Below are 22568 nucleotides of genomic sequence, written 5' to 3'. Positions count from 1 at the left end.
TCGCAACATAAATTGTTGTTTTTGTAGGCGGCAGGGTTTGCGCGCTGCCTGGCTCGGTGTGCGGGTATAAGACCGTGCAATATTGTAGATGAAAATACGACCCTTAGGGATTGAGCCAGTAGATTGTCGTTGTCTTTGGTGTTGTTTTAAGCCACCCAAAAGGACAATATAACACCTGCCACTAACTTTATTAATTTATTCCCCTGTCATTGTTTAAAATGGCCGGAGCAACTGCGCGCTTGTTTCATTTAGAGTGCCGCCCCAAAATATTGCAGCACGCACTTTGCCTGAATAATTCAGCGCGAAACAACGCCAATGCACATTCACCTGCGCCGCCCGAAATGGAATTTTTAATCAGTTTCTACTCGCGGGGGTCCCAAACGCAACAATTTACGTCTCTTGCGAGACTCTTTCGTAAAAAGCCTCAGGCGGGCGAAAAAGAGAACATTAGATAATTGAATTTGGATTGACTGAAATTTACCTTTTCTCGCCAGCAGGAAACACCGGGTGATGTTGAACTGCCGCTGTCTACTCCTTAAATGAAATGCATTTTCTGCCGATTTCAGGGTGTTCTGGGCACATGTAACGTTAAATTGTAAAGTGTCACTTTCAAGGCAACAGGATTGGCCAGTTGAAGTGTTTTACAGCCTCCTTTAACAGCTGAAAATATTTTCTAAACTCTAACAGATGCGTCTGTTTTGTGTGCGTGTACGCCAGGAGAGTAGAAAAATCCTCACCAAGGATTTTTTTCTTCGGCTGCTGGACAGGAGCATTAGAACTAATTTAACGCTTCATCTTTTTGTGTCTGCTGGGCTGGAATTTTTTTCCTCCTTAGACGCGGAGGACGCGTTTCAATGAGCATAGCCATCCATCTGAAAAAATGGGCGAGATGGTAAGCCCCCTTATTGTCTCATTTGCGTCTGCAACGGCCGCTTTGGTATTTCATTCGGGGCTACTTTGTATTCCAAAACACGAGTCCACGTCTGCAATTCCTCAAGCGGAACTATAGGCCTTTGCTGCGTATGCACATTCAACCCCCGTTGCATTCCAAATCCACGGGGGTGATTTGCATGCACCGTCCCGGCAAGAATTTCAATAAAGCGGCCAGCCCGGGATTTCACTTTCAATACCCACGCGCCGGTTGTTTATCTGCTGGATATACGCGGGCAATAATAATATTTTCGTGCATGGAGGCGGGGTAGCATTTTCTAATATCCCGCAGGGCGTGTGTGCGTGCCCAGGCTCTCTCTCTTTTCGCCCCTGCACCCTCCCCACTGCATCGGAACTCAATTTTCTGAGGCATAAAAAGCAATTTGGAGCGCGACACGGCGGAAAGAGGCAAAGCCTGTTTTGTTTGTCCGGCCGGGCCAAATTATACGTGTCATTAGACCCGGCCCGGGCACTTTACCGTGTTTGGCAATTTGATGGACGCTGATCGATATATTTTATATTAAGCGCCCGCCCCTGCTCTCTGATGGAGCTGTGATGGACGCAATTAAGAGAGCATAGCACCGGAAAAATCGCTGATTGCCTTCAACCGTGCTGATATGTTTGTGCAGCGTTGCTTTTCAAACAAAATCCAAAGCGCTGATAACCATCAGCTGACTCAAAATGTTGTTTTGATTTTAAGAGAGAATAATAATCGGCGTATTTTACATAATACTGAAACCTGCTCTATAAAGTGAATTTTACTTAATAAATATTTTTTGACAGTATAAAATGCATTGGAAAAAGTCTGAAATTTATTGTTGTTTCGGTTGTTTCAATGACAGATTTTAGATCGACAGAGTACACTTTTGGTGTTTTAGTTTATGCAACCGGTGCAGCAGCCACGCTGTGAAATTGCATAGCCTCAGTTGGCAAGGGAGCGCATAAGTAACACAAAATTTAACCATTTTTTAGTAGAGACAAGTTATAAAAAGGTTGAAAATAAAACAATCACAATTGTTTAAATTCAAAATAAATAAAAAATGGGTGGAATTAAACGATATTAAAAAATTTCATGCAATGTGGTTTTGTGATGCTTCTGAACTTTTTATAAAAATTAAAACATTAAGACAGCCTACTATAGCTTTGTACAGGATCCTTTGTGAAATATTTCAAAACCAATCAGACGAAGAATGTAATAAATAAAAATAACTGTCACAATATGCGGGCAGTCGTAAACAAATTTAGTAATAAAGCTAATTGGCAACTTGCAACAGAGTCATGGCCTCCGCTAACAATATAATTGGGCATCTCACTTGACGCTAAATTCACCAGACACAGAGCATATTTTGCATATGGCCTTATCTCATCCAGCATTATGACAAGAAGGAAATTCCTCGCCACCGCAAGCTGCCTTTTATACCCTCTCGGAGACGATATTTTAACTCAAATTTTTTTATACAAAGAAAGGCTTGAGAGAGCGAGTGTTTCTCCTGAGCATCAATTTCGAGCGCGCCATCATCAGCAGGCTGGCAAAAAAGGCTCATACGCGGCAGGCAGGATATTCATTCCTTGGAGCGCGGCAGCTCCTATATATACAAACTCTCGGTGCTACTGCGCGGCTGTAATATCAAATTATATAACTTTTCTACACCGCAGGAATTTCAAGCAGAGTGCTTTTGGTGATATATATGTGAGCCGAGTTTCCATCATTGCAAGGGAGCCATCAATGTTGAGTGAGCGCCATCAGCGTGTGCCGCCGGCTGCATAGATTTCGCCCTGCGCGGACCAGACACTCTCACACACACGTGACGTGGATCCGAAAACGTTTCGCCTCCTGAATTATTTCCACTCTCGCGAAAGGCCAACTGGTCAGTTAGTGTCACTCGCTCTCTGAGAAACGAGAATTATTCTGCCCGGAATGAAAAAAAACATGTCCTCCGATGAGAGTTATATATGGAACCGCTTTTTTTGTTTCTTCGGTTTTTCGGTAAAGATGCGAGATGTGTAGAGATGGAATAATTACGTGCTGAAAGTGTGAGTTGTTGTTGGCCGAAACGGGGAATTTAAATGAGCCCATTAACGGTGACATGGTTGAATTTATTTGGATCGAAATTAATAATGAAAACGATGCAGGGGTCCGCAAATGAGTTGGTTTTAGCCACCGGCAACTTAAAATGGTCTTCAAGCATAATTATTGGCTTCGAACTGCCCGGAATCACGAGGCATCTTTCGACAAGTAAAATTTATTTTTAACTTTTTGCTACTTTCATTCATGAATAAGAGAGCTGCCAAACAGTTAATATATTTTTACAATTATCTACCAGCAATGATTAAAATAATATATCTCCTTTCAGAAAATGGTCGGAACAGACGGGAAAAACCATCAGCCACAAATGCGAGTCGAGTAATCGATTTTTGCCCGTCTTTTCCCTCATCAGCTGAGTGAGCGCGTCTTCATTTGGGAGGCAGCAGCGCCATGGTAGCGAATTTCCTGCCCCCGCAGCTAGACTGCCTGTACAGCACGCCATATATAAGGTATTTATCCATTCTGCGGCGATATGCATCCCTGCGGGGAGTGTCAATGGAGCCATATTGTATGTTACTTTATTCCTTATCGACGGGCGTATCTCGTGCGTAAAAAGTACGCGCTCGTCGCTTGCGCGCACCCTCTGGGATGCCGAGATACGTATATTAACCTGCTGTGTCTGCGTTGTGCTAGGTTGCCTATCCTTCCTGCCACCTTTATGTGTATTTACGCACCTCTATCTGGCAGTCGGCTTCACTTTCCCTCAGGGATGGCACTGGGGACTAACGCATTTGCTTATCACAACAAATCATTGTGAATGGAGCGCATTTCACGTGCGGTATCAGCAAAATCGCCTCGTGCCCTTCGCACATTACCCTTTACACCTGTATATGCAGATTTTCTCCATTTGGAACTTTTGGAGCATGTTCGTTGCATTTAAACTGTGTCCAATGTTGTCCGTGTCGAGTCAACAGAGTAGATTATAGTTAATTGTCGTGCAAGCGTTTAAATCAGCAAACTTCATTTTACCTCGCAGCTAGAAAGAATGATCGCAATAAAGAATTTCAAAAGGGATGTTTTGCTTATATAGAAATTGATGGAATTTTGCGATTATTTCTTGATAATAAATTTCCTATATATTGAAGGTCGAAATTGATTTTGTTGATAGCGTCTGTTTGCTGTCTCTTAAACTTGATATACCTGAGCATATTAACAAAAAAAATTAAAAAGATGTCATAAAATAAATCAAAGCCAAATTGTATTAAAAATATGATTTTTAAATCAAGATTAAACCAATTTAATTAAATTATTATGTATTTTTCACTGTAAAAAACTGGCCGAAAAGATTTCAGTATTAGTTTGACGAAGAATTTTGCGCTCCTATACGTGTGTAATTTTCGTTTATTGTTTCGTGGGTACTGCGAAATTAATGTTGAAATATAATCAAAACCTACACTTAACATAAATATTATATGGAACATAAAATCATGAAATAAAAATCACACATCCCTTTTTATACGCATTTATAGCCTTTCCTCAATACTAACATGATATCCGCATGCTAATACGGGCGGGTGATTAGGCAGTAAAAATTGGCATGGCCATCATTCCAATTTTACATGGCAATTTGCGAAAAAATTCTCGTAACTCGATCTCTCCTGGGAGGCTGCGTGGTAATTTTTCTAAGGGCAGTGAGTGTGTATGCTTTCCCGCAATGCAGAATGAATATTTAATGCGGCTGATACCCTCGTAAAGAACTTGAAATACAATCTGTCCAATAAATACATTTTTAAAGCACTTTCCTCAGCAGCGCGCGGTCTACGCTGGATGCGAAGCGTGTACATAAAAAATAAATTTACAATAAAAGTGCCGTCCGCATAAACATCCAGTTTTATTGGTATAAGTGATCAAAAAATTGCATGTTGTGAGTTTTTATTCTGTTTTATTCCAGCATCACGATTTTAGACGCGCGCGGCGCAATTGGCCTGCACACAAGGAGAAGTGTAAAGAAGTACGAGTTAAACGATATATCCCTTTGGCTCTCGTCTCTGAGCGTATTTACAAAAATTTATATGCGCATTTGAAATTATTCCTTGAGGCACTTAACGTTCTCGTATTAAATTATTCATCAACGACAAAAGTGATGCTCACAAGGAACGGTCTTATCGCGCGCCTCTTTTAAAGTCCATTTTCATTTTCTCTCGCGCGCTCGCACTTATAATTTTTTTATATTGCTTTAATGCTTTCATAAATTGAATCAGCCGGCGGCTTAAAAGCTGCTTTATCAAGAAACAAAAAGGCGACCAAAACCTATATCAAAAACAATGGCCTGCTGCACCGCTTATCTGGATGCATTTGCATGCATCGGGGCCTAGATTAATCCTGTCAGAACTAACAAACCCTTCAAGGGAGTTGATTTTTTTAAAAAAATAAATAAATAAATATTACTTTTTGTCATGAATGAGACAAGAAAAAGTATTTTATTCAAATAAGAAAAAAAGCAAGCCGCTCAAAGCACATTTTGTTTCGAGATTGTGATAACGAGCTTAGCAAACACGTTTATTCCATTTATTATTTCTGCATCATGCGATGTGGGCCTCATTTTATGTGGTGAGATTAAAATTTCCCGGCGCTGCTAGCTCGGCAGTGTGTGATTGTTTTTCAATTTACTCTCGACCGCTGCCTGTGAACTGCGCTGTGTCGGTTGGACTGAGAAAACACCCAGCCACATCAAAGGAATCGCTCCTCCAGATTTATTGCTGCTCGATAAAACAAATATTATTATTGCGCGCGGTTTGCTTCAATCGTCACCGAGCCACCATTTTTTTCCTATTTTCATAAAATAAACTATAAACGTTCGGAAATAATGTTTGGCTGATGGCTGAGATCGTTGCTGGAATAGAATGCTTCATGAAGGTCGTCGACAACTGCATGATGTGGTAATACGAATATGAATTTAAAAAAAGCTGTGAAATATGCTGTATTGCAAACACTCACGATTTATTTCTAATTTCTTAATTTTCAAATTTGAATGTGAGAATTATGCACTATTTAAGAAACCACATTAAAAATGTTTCTCTGGATGAGAGTTTGATTACATTGCATCCTAAACCGAGACCCGCCAGCTTTCCCTCCACTTTTAAGAGTGTTTTACCTGCAACGATAATTCGGAACTGTTATATTAATAATATGCAGGTCCTGCTTGTCATTTTTTGCCTTTGTTCATGTAATTTAATTATTGCTTTAATTGTACGAAATGTTATGAGTCATGAACAATAAACAATAATACAATATATAAATTGCGTTTACTTATAATATATAGCAAATTTTAGCAGCGGTCACTCTTTTTTTTTAAAACGGTAAAAATATAAACGGCTAATATTCAACGGAGCTATATTTTTGCTACAGAAACATCTTGCACAAACCATTGCACATATTAAAAGATACTTAAAATAACTAGATTTACCAATAATAAGACCGCATGATTGGAAACTGTTTTAAGTATTTCTAATTAATATGTCTACCAAGATCTTTATATTTCATATTACTGGGAGAAAATACGATTTTTTTTTTCTTTAAATGATGATGATTTAAAATAATGTTATGTTGGTCTCTGTTTCAGGGTGAATAGCGGAGAAATTTCTCTCAAGCGGAGTCTTTACGCCTGCCGAGCAGAGACGATTGTTGTTCCACCCGAAATGCTCTTGGATTGCCCTGAGTATTTATAAGTAAAAGAGACTCTTGCGGGGTTTAAAATGTCGTAAATGCGGAGTGAGTGTGTGCCATAAAGTGACGTCACTTTATGGTGAATAATGGGTCGTCAACATCAAAGAGATACACATCGGCGGCAAATCTCGAAATGCCTCACTTGGGCTCCATTTTCAAAAATCATTATGATGTCGTTGGCTCACTTTATTGTTTGTTTGTGTAGGTTTTACGCTCCTTTTTAATGTGCCCTAACGACTCTGTAAATATTTTCAATTGCATGCGCAGTGGACGGCAATAAAATTAATTTGACGGCGTGTTTTTCATTTCAGTTTCACGAGAGAGGAGAACAGCAATAACACTGTCTGTCAGTGTGTGTTGAATGCGCTGATGTCACTTGCTTCTTTTTCCTCAGAAAAATCTTCACTTGTAGACACTTTTTAGCTGTCAGCTCAACGGCTTCAAGGTCCATTAAATTCCAGAATTTGTAATTCTCGAGAGTAGCTCCGTCGCGAAATTGAGCAATTTGTTTTATATTAATTTAAACGCACACTTTATATGCGTATTAAAAGGTTCAAAGTGTCAAGAGCTGAGAATCACCACAGTTGAGTTTTTTTAACGGCTGAATAAACGTGAAAGTCTAATTGCAAATTAAACAATCAGCGTCAACAGCCCATGAAAAATATGTTTTGCGTAGTGTCAAGCATAAATTTTCTCTGCAGCTGCAGCCGTCATCCATTATGTGCGAGAATTTCACCATGGCCTGCGGACTTGTGTTTATGCCATTTCAACCCTTGTGTAGCCACTTGAATATCCATTCAGCGAGAGAGGCTGTGCAATTTTCAGCTTACGCACCAACTGTCGAGGGTAATGAAGCAAAAGGGCCCAGAAAACGCACTCAGGTGGAAATGTGAGAAAAGAGCGCGGCTGCCGCGCCTCTCAAGCTCTCAAGTGGTGAGACTTCAGTTGCACGCATGATAAATTAAATTTAACTGAGCGAGTTGTTTCATTTCTCAAGAGCACACCCAACACAGCACGCAGCATCTGGAGCTTATTGTACGATAAAAGTCGTGTGTGTGTGTGATTACACAAGCCAGATGAATTATGTAATGAGCAAAGCATGGCGTCTGGGCCATGCCGTGGCGTGACGAATCCTGAGAGAATTTTCAAATATCAGCTTGTTCTGGGGCCGTAAATCAATTCGGCCCAAGTGGTGCCACCATCGCATGCCACTTTCTCAATTAAAACAATTAGCTGCCGGCGCCGTTATTCATATACGGCCCGCTTTGGGTTGATTTATGAAAATTACCATTAGGCGAATTAGTCAAATAAGCTGCTGGCGGCGTATCCTGAGATCTTTATCAGCAATGGGAAACAGCTCGTTTAAAAATGAGTGAAAGTGGTCCACGCAGATGCAGACGCAGAGGGATGATGCTGCATGCAGCAGAGCGAACACCATGCTGAAACTCACAATCAGGAGCAACACAAAAACTAGAAGAGTAAAAATAGTAAAACTAGAATGAAGAGGAGCAAATTTATCGTGTGATTTTTTAAGAGTAAAAAACAATTTCAATCATTTATAGTATCAATTCTTTAAATATATTTATAAAATTTGATGGTTAACTGTCTGAAGACAATTTTTAAATTAGTAAAATAATTTTTTATAATATATATTCTAATCCTGTAATAATTCATTCTTTTGATTTTTTAATTTATTCACAACCCTTTTCTAAATACCTACAGCTACATAATTATATATTAGAATCAGCACCAAGAATTATAATTATATTTTATAGAACTTGTGTTTAATGAGTCGCGGCTGCTAGAGATAAAAATAAAACATTACGCCTTTTAAGGAACCGTAAGAGCAGAAGTAACCTTGCAGAATACGGGCACAATACACGGCTATCCCGTCGCACAGCAGAGCACAATTGTCGGCGCTCAAATTTGGCGCCTTTCCAGTTTAGTTTGCCAGTCGACAAACAGAGCGACAGCACGAGTTTGGCCGCAACTTTTCCCTGGTAGGGAGGGCCCGTTCGCTTTTTATTTACGCACGGCACAGATAGCAGCCGACGTTTATGGCCGCCGCACTCCGTGATTGGTCGGCGCGCCGGCGGCCATCTTTGCACCGCTCAGATTCCTGCATAATTTATTACCCCGGCGGGAGCGAATGGGGAGAAGCGCAGGGCGGCGCGAGGGGGCTCATTGGGGGATGATTTGCGAGCGTGCCGCCCCGGAGACCGTTTATCCTGGAATCCTATTTGATAAGGTGACATTAAATCGGGCCGATCCGGCCTCCCGCAGACATGCCAACCGAGGGAAATTTACCGTAATTCTAGAAACTCGGCGATCCAAATCCGGAATTCGCGACCTGCGGAGGAAACGACTAGATGGTGGCGGCCTCTGGCGCGCCTGGCGCAAAGTAGCCGAGTGCCGTGATTGAATTTGGAATAATATTTTACGGCGGCCGTAAAGGCGGTTCATTCATGGTGTGCGAGTTTTATTGCTGCACAACAACACGTCATTCTAATGACGTAGAAAAAAGCAATGAAAGTCTGATTATTACCCGGCCCTTGGAGAGCCACCCGATGAAATAAGCCCATAAAACGACGATTTACAAGGTGCAAACGGCCGACGGCAGTTTGACCATAAACAGCAGATTCCTCGTGAATGAACCACATTGTGTGTGGGCCCGCTCATATCTTACTAGCAAATTTAATGGCCGGATAATAAAAATGTGTGTGTGTGCGTGTAGTAAGCGCCTGGAGTACGTTCATTCACCGCCCTCGCTGCATTTACGACTTGCATTTTTCATTCAGCTCGTGCCGTGTATGACGTACCATATATATTCGCGTATATTAAAAGCGGAAGTGCTGGCACGCCACCGACCGCGTGTCGTAGTTATGCAACGTGTTTAACAAACGTGCTGCACCAGCTGCATAATTCTGCAACTCTCGTGAATTACAAGGCATTCCTCATTCCAGCACAGAATATTCCGACTGTGAATATGCGTGAAATGCTCTCAAGGCGAACAAATCATTTTTATTTTCCGAGTGGAATCTAATCTTAAATTTGTGATTCGCGAGATGTGTGAGCTAGCTCCGTGCTCGCCTCTCCATACTAATCAGCTGCTGACCAAGCGCGTGGAGCAGTCATCTTTACTCTGGTTGCCAATGCTGCAAATAGCACTCGGCGCGGATTCAATTGGCGCCGCCATTAATTCGAGCTTTGCTATAAATATTGCGTCCCTCCCCTTCGCGGACAGACACACTGGTCGCGTATTTTTCGCTCTACTGGAGTCAACGACCAATTCCCTTGCGAATAATAATCAATTTATGCTTTTACTTTGGAACAGAGGCTAGCACGCGAATATATAACTCACTCCCTCTCCCCTTGGGAAAAAACGCACGTGACATGTATGATAAGAGTTAGAAAAATGATGGCCTCAGTATGGTGTCCGTGTACTAGTATAATTTGCAGCAGGTTAAAAGAGCCATTATCATTTTTAAAATTGCTCTGATACAATCTCGTAATTGCGTATGAGATCGTGTGTGTGTCATGATCGAATTAAATAAAGAGCTGCTTGCCACCATGCCTCTCTTTGATAAATACGAAAAAAAGAGTAGATCTGATTAGTTGGGAAATAAAGAGACTTTTTTATAGGTTATAAATCTGCAAAAAAGTATAAAAATAATATTTTTCTCATATTTCTATATTAACCAATTGAATAAAAACGAAAAGCGTTTTATTGCGGCTTGGGTGATTTAGGAATTTGTAAATAATTTTTATCGGTATTTCGTGTTGGAAAATTTTTCCTACTTTGACACTTATTATTATGAAGAGTGCCCTAAACGTGACGTTCGTTTTAATTACTAAAAAAGGCGACGATCAAGTATCATGCTGCTGGTAGAAATGTATCATATCCAAGGTCCCTCCGAAAAAAATATTGTGTCTTTTGCCAGAGCCAGCTCCCCTCACATGTTTTTTTCTCAGAACATATCACAATCAGTGCGTGCTCAAATACACGTCGCTGTCCAAACAAATCCGACAAAAGCCCGAGCAGTGAAGAAGGACATGAACACACGATTAGTCGTGATTGGCAGCGGCCCTGGGCTATTTGTCCTGATTGCATATTATGTCATCAGCTAGGCGAGCTGCTGCTGACGCTTCTGATCTGGTGCTCGAGATAATTGGCGAGGACACAGTTCAATCACAATTTATGGGCCTTATCGTGGGGTGTTTGCCTGAACGCGTTTTATTTCACGGGACCGACTTCATCAGCTCCAGATTGGATTTTTTGCTCCAGCAACGGCATCACGGCGCAGAGGACCACACAGAAAAATATAAATGCGACAGAAGCCGGCGAGTAGGAGCGAGAGAGAGAGAGAGAGAGAGAGAGAGAGAGAGAGAGAGAGAGAGAGAGAGAGAAGGAAGAATTCCAAGCGCAGAGCCAATAAGCCCGCCGAGAGCAGGGCCACATGGATCATCTCACACACATGTGACCCTGCTGGGCTTCTATGGCGCTTATCTGCCATGCATTTTGATTTTGTCGGCCTCACACTTAACTCTTCTTTATGGTGCACCCTTTCGCTCTACGCGCGCCTGCAGAGCCGGACTCGGTATGAATTATTCAGCAAGCAGCGCACGTACCGGTCACTTCAATTTTCCGTGGACATGACGTAGTTTTCATGAGGCACACAAATCAGAAGGGAACTTAACAAAAAAAATATGTTTTCGTAAAATATTATGATTACAAGAATAAAAAATATGGCGTATACAATAATGCACGTGTTCGTCTTAAAGTATTTTTTTAATTCGTAGCAAAATAATTTACCTAATGAGAATGAGCAATTAATTTTCATTTGAAAAAGTGCATGTAAAGCAAATTGTTCCAATTCTTTGTACCTGTACAAAATAAAAACTTTGAAAAGAATTTATGTTTCAAACTGTTTTTTTTACAAAAGGAACAAGAGAGAGCTTAAAAACAAAAATCTAGAAATTTGAACGATCGGCATAGCGCACAGGAAAAATCCCACCTTTTTTGAGCCGCACTACAAGTGCCTCAGGCATCTGGTCTCATTGTCAGCGCGTAACGAATCAGTCAAATCTGTTTAATGCATCCTTTTCCATCAGGGTCGGAGTGCACTCGCTCGGCTGGCAGGCTAGGGAATGTGGCGTTCCCACAGTATCCTCGTGCCGCTCATTTCTGCAGAGGGCGCATTCTGCCTCTCTTCCAGTCTAGTGTGCTTCATGCTCTCGTTATTATTTCACCCCTGAGGTTAAGCAGTCCCCCAAGCAAGCCGGCGATTCATCTAAATGGCGCGATGGCCTCCTTTTCAGCGTCCCTTCGCTCCATTACGTTAATGAATCAGTTGCACAAAATTATCGGCGAATGGAGGCAAGGCAGCTCAGCAGAGTTTTCGACCCAGCCACCGGCGTCATATTTTGATGGTCACTATTGCAGATTGTTTAAAAATCATCAAACCATCAAAATAATCTACCGAGGAATCGTTGACCTAAAGATTGTTGATTGTATATTAGCAAACTCTGCCTTAAAAATATTTAATAATGCAGGAAATTTTTGTCAGAATTTCAGATGGGATTTTTTGAAGACTGGATTTCTTTAATGATGATTTTTAAATAAATTAAGTGAGTTATTTTACAAAATCAAAACAATCTCAAGAGAAAAAAGTGTATAAATACTATTATGGAAACCTAATTAAAATCATCGTGGCTAAAAGGCGAATGAGGGAGAATGATTCAATGTTTAAAAGAAAAGTGGAATTGGAAATAATTGGGAATTATTATTAAAAAAATGCACCTGGATCACACCGTGCGGGTTGATAGCAAATTACCCCGTTCAGCAATAAACAAAATACTGACATCTAGACCCAACCAAAGGAAAAACTTTTAACTCATTAAAATTTGACCTGCACCTGCATAGGTGTTTTTTTTTAGGAAATTCCATCCATATAAATTATGTTGAATATTAAACTTGCTTTGCTTCCCAAGTAGGTTTCGTGCACGCTACAAATATAAAACATTTTGCTCAAGATCTAAAAATGATATACGTAGAGATTTTTTACGCACCATTTTTTATCAACAGTGATTCAAGGCTAAAACACGATCTCTGTGGTGTTTTATTGGCTCTGTCGTTTCGTTGTGACTTTGAAAACAAGCATTCCAGTGCCTTTAGTTTGCTCTTGTGTGGCACATAGTGCCTGGGGCAGAGCAAAGGTCGAAACAAAAAGTTGTGTTGTAGGTGTGCAGTGAGACCCAGACGAATTGCATACAGGGTTGAGATTTTATTACACGAGTTGTTTTCGGTGGGCAATTGTGCACGGTGGGACAAGCCGAGCCATATTTCACTCTCGCTTTCGTGGTGCACAATGCGTGGCCGCCGAGTGGCCGCGGGCCACGTCGCGCAAGCACAAAGCGACAGGCCGCGGGCGCAACCCTTTTCACTTTCGGAGAGCAATAAAAGCAATGAGCGCAGTGCAGGGTACTTTGACCTTTGAAAAATGCCCGCGTGTTTTATGGGTCCCCACCAGCACTCGGCAGTGTCTCGCTTTCAATTTCGCCACTTGGCCCAGGGAAATTGTCAGTTAGTCAGGAAAGAACGGCCGCACGGCAATTGCTCTCCTCCGGCTGCCGACTAATTAGCCAGCAGGTAAGCAGCATTCGCGACACTGCGCCGCCGGTGGCGAGCGACGCACGCACGCATACACCTTTGGCCAAATCCCTTTTGTGCCCATGTGGTTTTATTGTGGCCTTCACAAAATTGCTCTGCTTTCTGCGTCTGTCTGTCACGCCTCATATTTCTCCGCGGCGTAATCCTGATTTGGTGCGCCACCAGATGGGGGACATTTTTGCGCTCTGATGAGCCTACGTGTGAATTTTACGTTCCCACTAACAACTTCTGCCGCCTCTGATGAAATCAACTGCATGAGCTTTGTATTGTTTTGATACTAACAGCATTGGAAGTTTTAAACATTTAATGAGCGTGCAGGTCGCACAATGAATTTTTTTCTAAAAGCCAAGATAGAAGATCCATTTTTCTTGTTCTGAAATATAATTCAATTTTTCCCATAAAATTATTCAATGTATTCTGTAAAAAATAGTAGCTATGATCTTGCAGATAATTTAAAAAATATATAAAAGTAATTATAATTCGAAATGTTCAACAAAAAGAATTAGTTTAAGAGAAGCAGCAAGAGTTGTTAAAATTGATACGGACGATTATGTAGGCATGATTGCATTTAATATATTATTCATACACAAATATAATTTTAATCTTAATTAAACCAGGAATTTTTTTGTGATTTTTCATTAGTTCTTTTTTTAATTTTAATCGACAAACCTATACATGACTTCAATACTTATAGTAGGTAAATTTAATGCTGATTAATGCTCCCCGTTTTATCCCCTCTTCTTTCACAATTCATTTGAAAGCAATAAGTAATAGAGTGCTCCAGGCTGTGGGCGCTTCCCGCCACTACAATTTAAATATCAATGTTGGGATAGCTCCAGTAATTGTAATAGGTATCAGTGCAAAGGTGAATCGCACCTTTGCTGCACCTTCACCCCCACTGCATAATCAGACTCGCACTGAAGCAGTCACCTCAAAATGTTGTCTCTCCGAATTGGATCAATCCAAATAGGAATTATATTAATTGACTGAACCCAAAACGGGTTAAGCTCTTATTCTAATTCTGCGAGTATTGCCACGACAAGTCCAAATAAATATGATGAACATAAGGATGCAAAGCTGCCCTTATTTTATTTGAGTCTCCTCGATACCCCACAAGGCAAATTTCCTCAGAAATTATAGCCTATATAGTAACAATCGTCTTTTGTTATTTCCTATCCGAGTCTCAGTTTGACGTGAATTTCCAGACAGTACCATCACAGGCATTAGGAATAATAATCGCATAAACAGCAAGCCAACTAAATTCGCAGAAGATGAATCGTTTTTCAAATCTGCATTTGAGCACTAATCGGCCTTTGTTGAACACAAAGAATGCCAAGGTCCGTCAAAAACGAGTGAAGAGCGCCTGCACGGCATTCTCTGACGAATTCCGTTTCAAATTAGACTCGAAGCAGTGAGGCGAGTGCTCAGGATTAACTTTAATTACTCGCAACACGCCGTCTGCGATTTTCAGACTGATATAGCAGAGCACATGCGTCGTGGAGGCGGTGCTCACGACGTGTGAAAATGGAGCCAAATGATCCTTGGGATTCGTCCCGAGAGGCGACGGAGAGAAAAGAAGAAAAGCTCCTGCATTTGCAGGCAAAAGAGCGCTCGTCGTTTTATTGTTTTGGCATATGGAATGAGAGAGGTACAACGCAAAATGATGTATACGTCCACGGTGCTGTTACTGCTGTTCGTCATTTGCACTTTTGAATAATGCAGGAGATCGCTACCATTCGTGGCGCTTTTCAGCCATAGACGTTAGATAAAAGAAACAAAGGGGTCCATATTTAAAATGGCCATTTTATTATAAATTTGCCAAAAAATATCTATGAAATCCTTTGCATGCATGATAAAGATACGTAAATTTTGAATTAGAAAAAAAGGAAAATTATTTAAATGTTTTTCCATTGCGTTACATTGTTTTTGCATCAATCAAATGAATTTTTCTGAATTGCTTCTATGGAATAATTTCAAAAATCAAAGAATCTACAGCACATGCTTCTCTTTCACTGCCTGATGAAAATAAATCAGTGGATGATACCATTTCACAAAATTTAAAAACTAAACATGAGTGGGGAGGATCTCAATAACTCTCAGAACCGTATCCCTTGGCTCGTCCAAGATAGGCTATTGCAAAAAATTAACAAGAAAAAAGCTCGGAAAACTTTTCCGACCCATCACGTTCCATCCTTTTTTTTCTCTCTACATTACCCGAGTAGAGCCTGCGGCAGTCATTAAGAAAACCGAGAGGTTCACCACGAGCAGAGAACCAAAAAAATTTAACTTGCACAGAGCATGTAGGAAAGTAAATGTAATGTGGAGCAGAGAATGACTGGCTCTGGCTGCATCTCATCATTTTTCTCTGCTCTGAACTTTTTGTATGTGTGTTCTCCGCCGGCGTTTTAAACGCGGCGAGCAACTTTTTGCCTTTCAAGACGGACTCTCGTGTCGGCAGGGCTGCTTGATGTGGAGCAGCGTAAAAGTTAATTTGTTATCTCGCTGCGTGATGAGGTCACTTGTATTCATTCCTATTTTCAACCAGGGGGGAAAAATGAAGATGCCCGCCGCCTCTCGTGTGTATGTGTGTAAGTGAAGAGAACCGGCGTGCAATTACTCTTGATATCAGCCCTCTCTCGAGAGAGCACAATTTGCATACAAAATGCGAACTTTCCAAAACTTTCCCTGGTTTGATTAAAAGACATCACGAGCCAAGCTAATTTTCCACAAAGGCTGCTGAAATTTCAAACTTGGAGAGTTAGAGACTACCCTCTCATGTAAAAATTTCTAAGAGTACAGATGTTTGACGCGTGGAATTTGAGTTGTCATTTTTAATTTCTTCAAGACACATTTGGTAATAATAAGAAACATACGAATATCATCACGTGCAAACTTAATTAGGAATTTTAATTATAAAACGCAAGATGAGGTTTGCATTCGAATGGCTGCTTTTTGACAGTTGCGATTTCACCGTTTGCTTCATAAAAAAAGCAGAACTAACGCGGCCACTACAGAGGCTTTTAGGTTGGTTATTTATACTTCTAAACATCTTTTTGCAAACGGACATTCATAGATGATTGGACAGAAGTAAAAGGCAAAAAATCCATAATGGTTCTGGTCAAATCAATTTAGATTTTAGGTGGCCAGGTTGTGAACTGGATAATTTATTGAACCACGCTGACGCTAATGAGTTATAAATTAGATTGCCAAGATGACAACTAACAGTTCCGCTCCATGCTAATTGACCAGAAAAGTCATTTGGCATTAGTTCGACTCGCTGAAAAGTTTACAAAACTTTGGTAAAATTACAAAGGGGAGTGAAGTTGTCGCTTGCTCTCGTGCTGCATAATTTATGTACTGACTGCTCGTGCTCGATGCAAGTGCCAAATGCAAATCCCTTCGTTTTGCCTGAGTAGAATATTATGCAGCTGCACACTGAGTATATTATAGAACACGTTGGGGCGTAATTGGTCGCAGCGGTGGCACGTTCCGAGCTAATTTTCCCGGTGGATTTGTATTTGTCAGTAAATTGGCGGCACTTTTTGGAACAAGCACGATGAAAAAATGGGTCGTGAAATTTATTCCGATTCCGTGAGTGCTGACGTTGAATTTTAAAAAGCTGCAGCAACTTTCCACTTTGCATACAGATGGGCTTATTTTAGCAGGAAAAAGAAAAGCATCGAGTGTGCAACTTTTTCAATGCCTGTGCGCGCGCCGAGCATTTCTATCGGAAAATGGGTTCTCCAGGGCCGAGACCGCGCTATGCGCATCCAATTTAATGGATAAAAATCAGCGATGCCCGATTCGCGAACGAGTTCAAGCCGAATGGGACGGAAGACGGGAGGTCCCTGCTCTGCGAAATAATAATACATTGGAACCTGAGCTGCTGGAAAAAAGATGGCATTTGATCGTCCATATCTGCCACATCGTCTCGTGCTCAATGCGCACGGTCTGAGGTATTTCATTTTTATTGCAATGATTGCTTTATACCCCGATAAAGGGAATGAAAAAATAAAGAAAGGAGCACCCCGCTGTTGCCTCTCCACGCGTTGACGAGAGGGGCTGTGAGAAAAACGCATCATCCGCCTGCCCATACCAAAAGACAATCCAATATCCTTTCGCAAAAAGGACCGCGGCCTTTCGCCTCCTATATTCGGGATGTTTTGCAAGAAATTGGGATTTACATTCGCACTGCGAATACGCTAGCCTGCCGCCAAAGGGCATTTTTTTTCTTGTCAGAAAGGATCTTTTCTCTTTTTTCTGCCTCGCCTGCCAAAATATATCTTCTGCTTCCAATTAGCAATTAAATGGGACTTTAAAATCGTACTTCCTTGATCTCAAAAGGCATTCTAGCTTCTCAAATTAAGCAAGAGCCCTCCATGCTAAAGCCTATACTACCCCGCGGGACCACCCCTGCTGTAATTATTGTAATTGGAAACTCTCCACGTTTCCTCCTCTTTCTCATGTGTCAAGGCACGCAGACGTATTTTTGCATTCGTTTGTCACCGAGAAGACAAGACTGAAAAAGGCTCTGGTACATGCATTATTAAAAAAGCAGGAGGAGCTGTACAAAGGCCCCCGCTTCTTCCCTGGGGACGAGTTTCCCGACTTGTGTTTGCAAGACTGCATTGTGCGGAGAAAATGAAGGAGAGCAAAAAGGGATAACGCACAGAACACCGCCTGACGAGACTCTTATTAACAGATGCGTCACCTTTTGTGCTTTATATCATTGCATCTGCACGCGCGGAAAACACGAAATCTCACTTTTCCACACCTGCAAATGGTTTATATCTCGCGAAATGTCTTTTAGCTCAGGCTCTGTAACTGCTGGATGTTTATTTTATTATTGCCATAGTGACAGAAAGAGGGAAGGATGATGGCTGCCGTGGTCCTCCTTACAAACAGAAAAAATTCACAAAACAAATGATGAAACTCCTATTTTACACTCATCAATTTGTAAAAGTTAAGTTTAAAAGCATATTAAACTTAACTTATTATTCATTCAGAAGCATTTGTCAAATTTAATTTAGTAAAATTGCAAGTTATGCGTCGTAATCAGGTCCTAAAAATATTTTTGAATGTAGTATAAGCGAAAAGGAAGTTTCCATTTATGATTTTTTAAAAATGCATGAATTCAATTCAAGACTGCTATATGTCACGTGATTTTTAAGGTACGTGAATTAATTTTATAAATTGCGTAGTTTCATACACGGGGAATCGTAAGCCGAGAAGTAAAAGCAAGGATTTTAAATGTTCTGGACATGGTCATTACTGATTTTATATTCTTCTAGTGAGAATGACACGCAGAACAACATAATCTTGGTGTCTACAACTTTTTTATTTTTTTAGTCTGCGGGTGAAAAAGAAACACATTTATTTATGGTCTATAACATTATCTCGAGCTTTTGAGAGTGCCATGCGGAATGACATCATATCCCTCTCGTAACCCGAGGGAGTTTTTCTCGCGCGTAAAAATTTCCATGACCATATTTTAGACTGCGTTTGCATTATTAACGCTGGCAGAGCTGGATTTTCAAACGGATGAGATCATGCCTTGCGCTCAGCAAAAAACTTGCTGCGTGAAACTCAATTTTCGGACCAGGGTGAAAAGTTCGCCGTGTCGTAAATATTCTCGCGCGCCTTTCTTGTTCGTGCTAATTAATGCGCGGTGTGAGATAAATTGGTGCGTTTTATTTCTGGCGATAGAAATGCGGCGGCAAGCTCACACAAAACACAGCACAAAACACACCTGCGAATAAAACTCGCTTTTTACTGGCAATGCTGAATTTAAAGGACACAAACACGCGATGCCGAGGGGAATGTAGCAAATGATATTTATGCAGCGAGCCCAAATAATATTCTTGTTTGTTTATGGTGCGGCCTCTCATCCCGAGCTCTCTTTTTTCAGCATTTGCTATTTTGTTTCGCCGCCCGCTGATAAAATAATCGCCGCAAATGGTGATCGATTTCCTAGCGTTTTGCATGCGAATCGCCCCGGAAAAGGGATATCTAGATAATGAAGGCCTGCGGGCAAGCACGCTGTTATATACGAGTGTGCTTTCCGAAATGTTTGGTTTTATCGCACAAGTTGCTTCATTTTCGCTGAGCTGTTTGTTATTTTGTTTTTGTTTAGAACTGGTCGAATAGTAGTTTACTCTCAAACTTTTATGGACATCATAATTCAAAATGATTGTTGCTCTGCATGTTTCATATATTATGTATGATTTTATGACAATTCGTGCGTTTTATGAATATTAATTTCAGTTATTATTTGGGTAAAGGGGGAATTTCAAGCCTTAATTTAAATATCCACGTACAGACTAATATTAAAAGGGATGCAATTTTAGATCGAGAGTGAATGTACATTCGATCTGATTTATGCAACCAGTGCAGCAGCTGTGTCCAGAAATTGCATACTCCATGATTATCAGGGGATCATTCGAGTTTTCGATTTTACTGCTGGAATTTATTCATATAAATTCTCTGCTATCAAGCGTCTTGTTTTCTAAACGAACTTTGATGCAAACAACAGACGATGGCGTTAAAATGCTATGCAGTTAACCACACACGATGTTGACAGTCGTGTCTCTCTGCGGAGGCACCACGCCAACGCGCAGTGCACTTTCACAATCGTTTTGAACCGTCTGCAGCGAGCATCTCAGTTGATGCATTCCTCTCCAGAATTATAATTAAACTCTCCGCGGCAAAAAGACTAGGGGGCCTTTGTTCCGTGCCACAATGAGCGCGTGTTCTGGCTGCTGCACCAATTACCCACAAGCCGAAAGGACGGGCAGAAGAAAATATACACGCGCAGCAGCCAGCGCAGCAGTTCCACACACTCACATTCAGAAAAGACAAAGAGAGAGAACGGCGAACAATAACAGAAATAATATATATTTGTGCATGGCAGTGTGCCAGCGACACATTTTGCTTGTTATTTGTGTGTTTGTGTGCATGTTTTTTGTCTGCAGCAGCAGCAGCAGCAGCAGCGGAACACACTCATTTGCTGTCGCTGCCGCTGCACCACTGGTCTCTGGTGGCCCTGAAAAACACCAGAGTCACGCGCTGTTTTCGCCCCGGCTGTAATTTCTTTGGCGAATTCCGAGCTAGTCGGGCCTTGGGGGCTCGGCAGCCGTTGCTGGCCGTTCTTCCGAGAAATATTGAGCAGATAAGCCGTCTGCCCGAATGGGTTAGGGTGCGACACCTCGCTCGCCCCATTAGACCCAAATGGACGGCCTGACGCAACCCCAAATGCTCACCGGCTCGCTTTGTATTCCGCGCAGGAGGAGAAAAAGCAGCAGCGTGGGCACCACAGACGCACACTGGTTATATAAAGGGACGGCCGAGCGACAAAATTTTATCATGAACAAAATTACAGCAGCGATAGGGGCACAGCAGGCCTTTCAATTTCACCATTCAGCTGGATTTCTTAATATGTATTCCGACTGGCCTACCAAAAAGTGATATGGGGAAAATATTGGACAGAATAAAACAGATTAATAAGCAGGATTTTTTTTTTTCTAAAAATTCAAATTAATCCTAGTATTTCATTTGAGTAACAATATCAAGATTGATAATAAGCAAAATTGGTTTCAAAAATATCGTCGTAAGTTATTTTTCCATCCCAACAAAACCCAATATAAATGGCTACAAGTTTTAGTTGCACTCCGACGAAAATTTATCACGATCTCTAAGTGCTTCAAGTGAGGAAAAGAGAGCTTGAGATTTTTTACTGAGCATGCATGCTAGTAATCTGTGCCTGCTTCTTAATTCTCCCCAGTCCATTAACAAAGACCAAAGTCGCTCTCGCGCCGGCCATTAACAAAATTACGAATGGACGAAAAAGCTTCCCACGCAGAACGGATAAAGCTCCCCCGATCAGTTCCGGGTTACTATCATTGGGCTTTCTCATGAAGAAAAGTTGCTGACTTAGTGAGACTGAGCAGAGCGTCCCTATGGCTTTTTCTCCGATAACGTGTATAATTGTGCGTGAGCGTGCCGCCGCTGCTCACAGCCAGTCCGTTTTGTGGGCTGAAAATAGAGAGGAGAGGGCCCGCTCTGATGGTAGCGCCGCTGTGGCCTCTGATTGGCCGCCTTGCGCGGATGCCATCATGCATTCCTGCAGCTCATCTCTCTGGCTGCTGTCAACCAACTAGCGGCTGATCGAATATATGATCAGTTGTAGTATCTCGGTCACTGGCAATGATTTCGCTAAATTGTTAGTCAAAATCTTTGCGTATCCTGTTCAAGACCTGTTTATTTTTCTTATATCTGCAAATTGTTAAAATTCGAGGAGAACACTTGTTTCTGTCTGTATACAGTATTTTAGTTGCGTCATTGGATCGTTAAATGAAAATCATTGTAGCCTGTATAATGACATAAATTAAAGATTATAATTCGTTCCTTATTAAGCTCATCAATATCGTAAAAGAGGAACAAACCCAATTAATTTTTTACAATAAAAAACGACCGAGTAAATAGAATAAAAGATCGTTGATGTACTTTCCTTCTCCATTTTAAAATAATACTGCGGTATTTATTTTAAGTATGATTTTTTTATTAAATTTTTTACAATCGTTCAAAACTAACGTTGCTCAATCATTCCACGTTTGAACGATTTTCATAACATAAATTGGCATTAAACTAAGGTTAGCTCGCATCTTCGATTCCCTCGGAATTTGGAATGCCCTTAAAGTAGATTTTAAACTTGGCGGTGTGGGTGTTCCATGTATCTTTTGTGTGTGTATTTCCTCTTTTAGATCCAAGCCGTGGGTGCGCCAGATATTTTTTCCCCATTGAGCCCCAATAAGAAAATAACTCTCTTACAACTTCTTTTTCAGATGCGGACAGGCGTCGTCTGGAGACTATAACGACAGATGCAGACAAATTCATGACTAGCATCAGAAAATATGTTTTTCGTCCAGTCGTCTTGAGGATATACAGACTCTTTCCGAATGATACACTATTTTTGGAAGAAGAAACAAGATTCTACGTTTGCCACAGATGACACGCGTGTTTTTGCAGCTATTAGGTGATAACAGTGACATTCAGGGTGTTTTTTTTTGTGTACGATTTAATGTATTTTGTCTGAATTAAAAAATAAAAATTCGAGTTTTCAACGTGCGTCCGTTCATTTTATTTTACTGCTGAGAAGAATTTGATTTTGCGAAACGTATATGGCATAACATAAATTTTTAAAAAGAGTTGTTCGACTAA

At 41.0% G+C, this 22568-nt stretch overlaps 2 long non-coding RNA genes across 2 annotated transcripts in view; one reads left to right on the top strand and one right to left on the bottom strand.

The window, feature by feature from the left end:
• The window catches only part of LOC135937056 (uncharacterized), a 201504-nt gene that overhangs the window by 142755 nt on the left and 36181 nt on the right, over positions 1–22568 (bottom strand). The gene's annotated exons all lie outside the window — the stretch shown is intronic.
• On the top strand, positions 12863–22475 carry LOC135936215 (uncharacterized). Its single transcript, XR_010574294.1, has 2 exons — positions 12863–13331; positions 22193–22475. It is a non-coding gene; the product is annotated as an uncharacterized LOC135936215 (long non-coding RNA).

This window comes from Cloeon dipterum, chromosome 2 (genome assembly GCF_949628265.1).
Source record: "Cloeon dipterum chromosome 2, ieCloDipt1.1, whole genome shotgun sequence".
In the NCBI taxonomy this organism is placed as follows: Eukaryota; Metazoa; Arthropoda; class Insecta; order Ephemeroptera; family Baetidae; genus Cloeon; species Cloeon dipterum.
Note: the sequence above shows the minus strand (reverse complement) of the source record. Positions and strands in the feature narration are given on the sequence as shown.